Source organism: Dendrobates tinctorius, unplaced genomic scaffold, assembly GCF_039654945.1.
Source record: "Dendrobates tinctorius isolate UK_male_01 unplaced genomic scaffold, ASM3965494v1 ptg000073l, whole genome shotgun sequence".
In the NCBI taxonomy this organism is placed as follows: domain Eukaryota; kingdom Metazoa; phylum Chordata; class Amphibia; order Anura; family Dendrobatidae; genus Dendrobates; species Dendrobates tinctorius.
In genome coordinates this window covers 29,838,055-29,845,012 of record NW_027361741.1, presented here as the reverse complement: position 1 = coordinate 29,845,012, position 6,958 = coordinate 29,838,055, and positions in this window count along the sequence as shown.

Here is a 6,958-nt window from a genome sequence, read left to right as displayed (position 1 = left end):
TTTTTCTTTGCGTTTCTCACTACAACTCATCTCATGAAACCAAGCATATCACTATTTCAAGGGAAAAATGTTAAAAATGTACAGCTCTTGGAAAAAAACAAATAATGTAAAGTTACTCAGCATTATATATAATGGATCCATATACTGTAGAAACGGTACATTAATGATCCAAGGTAAACCACATAATGTTCATCCATACAACAACGTTACGGTGCTTTTGTTTTACAGAAAAATAACGCGGATAATGCGAGGGAGGCTACTCTTGAAACTGAAGGATTCAATTAAACATTTCCTTAAATGTGTCAATTCAGCATCAGTGCCGTTTATGACGTCATGAATTTTATTATTTTTTTTTTACCTTCATTTCAATGTGATGACGACTTCCATGTCTCAGGGTTTCTGATCTTAAGGCTGCCATACATATTAGATGAATGTCGACTGAACCTGCTAATTTTGGACATACACTCCAGCCGTTTATGTATATGGTAGTGGCCCAACTTTGCTTGACATCAAAAGTCATAAGAAAGAAGTATTGGGCATGTTGGATGTCAGCATGCCCCATCTTTTTTCCTCAAGGAAGATAAGCCAACACAAGAGTTCATGTGGACGGTGGGTCATCAGGAATAGGTGGCGGAAAGAATGAAGGTTCAGCTGAAAGTTACCAAAGGAGGATGACCAACACTATGAAACATTTTACTCACTTAAATTGAAATCAGATAATATGAGTTTTTTTTAATTCTGTGAACAGATGTCCCTTAGGATGTACCATATTTAATTTTAAGCTTGCCATATTATACCATATTTATAGCTGTTTTCTTATAGTTATCCCTTCTTTTAAAATGAATGTAAATGTAAAAGGGGTTTTTCCATCTGACATATCAAAAGGATAAACCAGAAATGTATGATGGCTGCAGGCCCCACCACTGGGACTTAAAGAGAACCTATGGTGGGGCTGCGTTATTAATAGGCTGTAAGCCAGATGTTCTGCATCCTTTGTGTGTGAACAGTGCCGCATACAGATAGTATTTGTTTGCACTGGTGTACCAAATAGCCAGTCCCTGATTGTAGGTTGGCTGTCTCATCGGTATTACTGCACCTGTGTAGTCGCCACCTTTATTTGGGTCCGCTGCACCCTTATAGTGCATTTGTCTTTAGCCCTAGACAGTTAAGCTTCTTTCCCTGTTTTTTGGTGTGTTTTTACTATATGGAGGACTATGAGGGTGCATTATAATGTATGGAGGACCAAAAAATTCATAATAGAAGGAGCGTAGATACAGTGGGGCAAAAAAGTATTTAGTCAGTCAGCAATAGTGCAAGTTCCACCACTTAAAAAGATGAGAGGCGTCTGTAATTTACATCATAGGTAGACCTCAACTATGGGAGACAAACTGAGAAACAAAAATCCAGAAAATCACATTGTCTGTTTTTTTTTCATTTTATTTGCATATTATGGTGGAAAATAAGTATTTGGTCAGAAACAAAATTTCATCTCAATACTTTGTGATATATCCTTTGTTGGCAATGACAGAGGTCAAACGATTTCTGTAAGTCTTCACAAGGTTGCCACACACTGTTGTTGGTATGTTGGCCCATTCCTCCATGCAGATCTCCTCTAGAGCAGTGATGTTTTTGGCTTTTCGCTTGGCAACACGGACTTTCAACTCCCTCCAAAGGTTTTCTATAGGGTTGAGATCTGGAGACTGGCTAGGCCACTCCAGGACCTTGAAATGCTTCTTACGAAGCCACTCCTTCGTTGCCCTGGCGGTATGCTTTGGATCATTGTCATGTTGAAAGACCCAGCCACGTTTCATCTTCAATGCCCTTGCTGATGGAAGGAGGTTTGCACTCAAAATCTCACGATACATGGCCCCATTCATTCTTTCATGTACCCGGATCAGTCGTCCTGGCCCCTTTGCAGAGAAACAGCCCCAAAGCATGATGTTTCCACCACCATGCTTTACAGTAGGTATGGTGTTTGATGGATGCAACTCAGTATTCTTTTTCCTCCAAACACGACAAGTTGTGTTTCTACCAAACAGCTCCAGTTTGGTTTCATCAGACCATAGGACATTCTCCCAAAACTCCTCTGGATCATCCAAATGCTCTCTAGCAAACTTCAGACGGGCCCGGACATGTACAGGCTTAAGCAGTGGGACACGTCTGGCACTGCAGGATCTGAGTCCATGGTGGCGTAGTGTGTTACTTATGGTAGGCCTTGTTACATTGGTCCCAGCTCTCTGCAGTTCATTCACTAGGTCCCCCCGCGTGGTTCTGGGATTTTGCTCACCGTTCTTGTGATCATTCTGACCCCACGGGGTGGGATTTTGCGTGGAGCACCAGATCGAGGGAGATTATCAGTGGTCTTGTATGTCTTCCATTTTCTAATTATTGCTCCCACAGTTGATTTCTTCACTCCAAGCTGGTTGGCTATTGCAGATTCAGTCTTCCCAGCCTGGTGCAGGGCTACAATTTTGTTTCTGGTGTCCTTTGACAGCTCTTTGGTCTTCACCATAGTGGAGTTTGGAGTCAGACTGTTTGAGGGTGTGCACAGGTGTCTTTTTATACTGATAACAAGTTTAAACAGGTGCCATTACTACAGGTAATGAGTGGAGGAAAGAGGAGACTCTTAAAGAAGAAGTTACAGGTCTGTGAGAGCCAGAAATCTTGTTTGCTTGTTTCTGACCAAATACTTATTTTCCACCATAATATGCAAATAAAATGAAAAAAAAACAGACAATGTGATTTTCTGGATTTTTTTTTCTCAGTTTGTCTCCCATAGTTGAGGTCTACCTATGATGTAAATTACAGACGCCTCTCATGTTTTTAAGTGGTGGAACTTGCACTATTGCTGACTGACTAAATACTTTTTTGCCCCACTGTACCTGGCACTTTATGGTTTTCTACAGATTCTATACTGATACTTCCCCTCATATTATTTTTTTTCTTACTAGGGATCTAGATCCTGGATGGAAGACTGAGGAATTTAGCGAGCAATGTGATTGTTTAGTATTAATTATTTAATATGTCTGTACATATTCTAAAATATATGAATAAAAAAATGTTCAAAAAATATTAGGCACCCAAAAGAATTTAAGAAAAAAATCGATTTTAGTGTGGAAAAGTAGGAAAGCATTAAAAAAATTTGTATTAATCTGATATTGCTGTAATTGTTCTGACCTAAAGAATAAAGCTGTCTAATCACTTATATCGCACGGTGAATATCATGAAAAAAATAAATAAAAACCAACTTTTAAATTTATCCTGCGCTCTATGCTGAGAATGATGTGAGTTGTAGTTCCACAAAACCTGGAATGTCCATAGTTCCTGCAGCTACAAAATGTGTGAAAATGTGAAACAATGGGAATGTTTTCTCTCACAGACAATGACTCCTGCTCTTACATGTCATTTGTGTATTGTTAGATGTATCACCAGCAAAGAAACACTCAATGTTCTTGTTTTAAATGCATTTTACTTTTGGGAACTTTCCCTTACTCGCCTGGCTCCTCCAGCCTTGAGGCTGACCAATGTGAAATGCAGATTATTACTACTTGTTATCAATATTAATTAACAGCTGTGGAGATTTCACTCATGGTCATTTGTGACATCATCAAATACAGGAGGCCATTGTTACCTCACAGCATGATGTCACAATGACTGTGGGTCTATATAAACGGGTGTTCAGGGGGCAAAGGCTCATTTCAGAAGATGAAGACGAGGAGAGCGGAGGATACAGGATGGAGGATACAGGTAAATAAGAAACCTTACAGGGATTTCTCAGTGAACTTACCTCCAACACGGACCCTCAGCATCTACAGATTGTGGCTGTAAGGTGCTGGATTTCTTCAGTCCTTGCTGGTAGAATCTCTACACTTGGGTGAAGAAGGTTCTTTGTGAGGTCACACAGCGGAATGTTGGGCACTGAAAGTTCTATGCAGAAAACATGGGGACATCAGAGAGGTCAGCAAAAAGATGGCACCTCCAATGGAGACAATACAGTAGTTACTACGGTCAGTGGCTGGCAGATTGTTGGTGGGGGTTCTGTCACTTTAATTTAAGATTATTGGGGGCAAAAAGTCTACCATTGTGCCCCTACCTGGGAGAGAGGTTGGTGTACATACATTGGGGGAAATATATTTATTTATATACTTTCTATTTATTTTACTATTTTATTTTACTGTTTATGTTACTTATATATAAAAGCATTTGAAGCAATTTTTTTTTTCAAATCATATTTATTACACCATTTTTAATTGCCTACATCAAAACTTAAAATTCGCAGTAACAGGAACGTGGATACCTGACACTTTATGCTTTTCTACAGGTTTTATACTGATACTTCCACTTATATGTTTTTTTCTTTCTAGGGAGAGAATCTGGATCCTGGAAGACTGAAGAATCTAAAGCGATCAATGGGATTGTGTAGTATTAATCATTTAATATGTCTGTGCATACTGTACATATTTTCATGCCTTAGCACTATAGAGTGCAACTTTATTTGTTTTCTAACTGTATACGGTCCTGATAGGACGGTTATATGTCTGTATATTAAGGGGTAGTGTTTGTAGGGGGGTAGCGTTCTGTTTTTTTAACAGGGGAGATGAACATAGTCAGGCTATGAGCTCCAGGAAGATCTGCAATCCGGAAACGAGTCTCCATATTGAGTATCATTGCTCTATACATATCAGTTAGTTAGTTGTTGTACGGCCTTGGTCCAGGGTTCTCGAACTGATCGCCTTTTCCCGGGGTCAAGAAGGAATTTTTTCCCTGTAACACAAATGTGTGCAGGTTTTTTGCCTTCTTCTGGATCATTGGCTTTAGGTAGGTGTAAAGATTGTAATTAATAAAATATGTTTAAAATCAATGATCTGTGTCCTTATATCTTTATTTCATATTCAGGTATTTGTATATGTTAGTTCTCATTTATGATCCATGACTATGAAGGTATACAGAAATACAAGGGTGGTAATTATGTGTCTCCTAATGTAATGTCTGTATTTATAATGCATACAAAGAGCCATAGATAAAATATCTGAAGTAGTGGAAATTATTATCCTCATAGAAAATAATTGCGGTCTTGACTCAAATATCGAGTATAATGGAAGTCAATAAGAAACTCAAGCGTTTTTTGGAAAGTTCCTAACAGGAGAGCTGGTGGGGCAGGAAAATCACTGAAAAATGGATAAAAACTATGCTCAAATGGAATGGGAACACCACGTGGAAGACGCCAGGATGCATCTCTAACTCCAAGATCTCTGCTGGAAACTAAGTAAATAATTTTTAATGATGTGGGGGTCCTCATTATTTTTTAAAACCAGCCAAGGCAACGTAGACAGCTGAGGGCTCATATTATCACAATGGGAAGGCCATGATCATTTATCACTTCCCAGTCTAAAAAAACCCTGCAGCCTCTCCAGGATTGGTACATCACAGTAAATGTGCCAATTCTAAGGCTTTGCCCATTTCCTCCGGATTGGGGGAAGTTATGGGGGTGTCTTATAAACACCAGGATGCATCTCTAACTCCAAGATTAGAGATGAGCGACTTTTTTTGGGTCAAGTCAGGTTTCATGAACGAAATCGGCCGATTATCGTGAAAAGTCGAAGGCCGACTGAAACACGAAACCCAATGCAAGTCAATGGGGAAGCAAAGTCGGCAGGGAGTGGAGGACATTAAACACACTTACAGTGCCCATTTGAATGGCAAAAACATCAATTTTTATTACTGAAGCTTGTCAACCTTAATTTACTTCATAATAATAGTTACGCACTGAAAAATGGGGGTTATTTGGCTAAAGTTGTGGAGGGGTAGGGCTGGCTCCAGGTTTTCATGTGCCCTGGGCCAAAGAGCGCCCCTTTAACACATACCAAAACTCATGATGCTCCGATTCGGTAGAGAAATAGCGGTATAGTACAATGAAAAATACTTCACTTTTTACATCTCATGACTGATATCGATTTTAAATTCTCCAATAGCTCCAAAAACGGACAGTATATTTCTCCATACAAAATCATTGGTCCCATATAATGTTTGAAACAGTATATGATGAGCTCCACATAATGCTACAGTATATGTTGGTCCCCATGGATGAAGCTCCACTGTCTTATGGGTCCAAATAATGCTCCATATATAATGGGCCCCATTTCTAATGCTCCAGTGTCTGATGTCCACCTTTGGAATGCTCCAGTGTATGGTGGGCCCCATCTATCATTCTCCAGAGTATAGTGCTCCCCAAAAATTGCTCTCCCAACATTGAAAACAATTAAATAAGTCTCCTCGCTAGGGAATCCCTGTACAAGTCTGGACTCCTCGTCGTCCCCATCTTCCATCTCACTGCACTTGGCTGTTTAGGCAGAGGGCGTACAGACGTGATGTCATTGCGCTCCCTGATCAGCATATCACTGTCAGGACACGCGGAAGACGTCATGGCGGTGGAGCAGGGAGACGTAAGTATTTCAACTTTGCAAGTGCTGTGATCCGGAGCAAGCAGGGGGGCCCACTCGTTGGCGACAGCACTGGCACAGGGCCCCTCATAGTACGGCGGTGTGTCTGACGGCGGGTGGGCCCTCCCACCGGCAGAGACACTTTTGCGTACTATGAGGGGCCCTGTGCCAGCGCCGTCGCCCATGAGTATGCCCCCCACCTGCTCAAGGAACCTGAACTTTCATCTGCACCTTCCTCTTTGTCACCTTGTAAGGTGGTATAGTATGCGGGAAGGGGAACCTGAATTTCCTCAGGGTCAGATTCTGGCTGTGTAGAGTGTGAGGGGAATGTAGTGGTCTGGGTCAATGTACCAGCAGAATCATCTAGCAGTGGCTGGGCATCAGTGCACTTGTGGCGTCCCCAGGAGTACGGTCACCACAGTGGCATTACCTTCCTCCTAGGGAGTGTGATGTCATGCTTGGGAGCAACGAAGGATCTCTCTAGCAGTACAACCAACACACAACACATTTCCCACTCC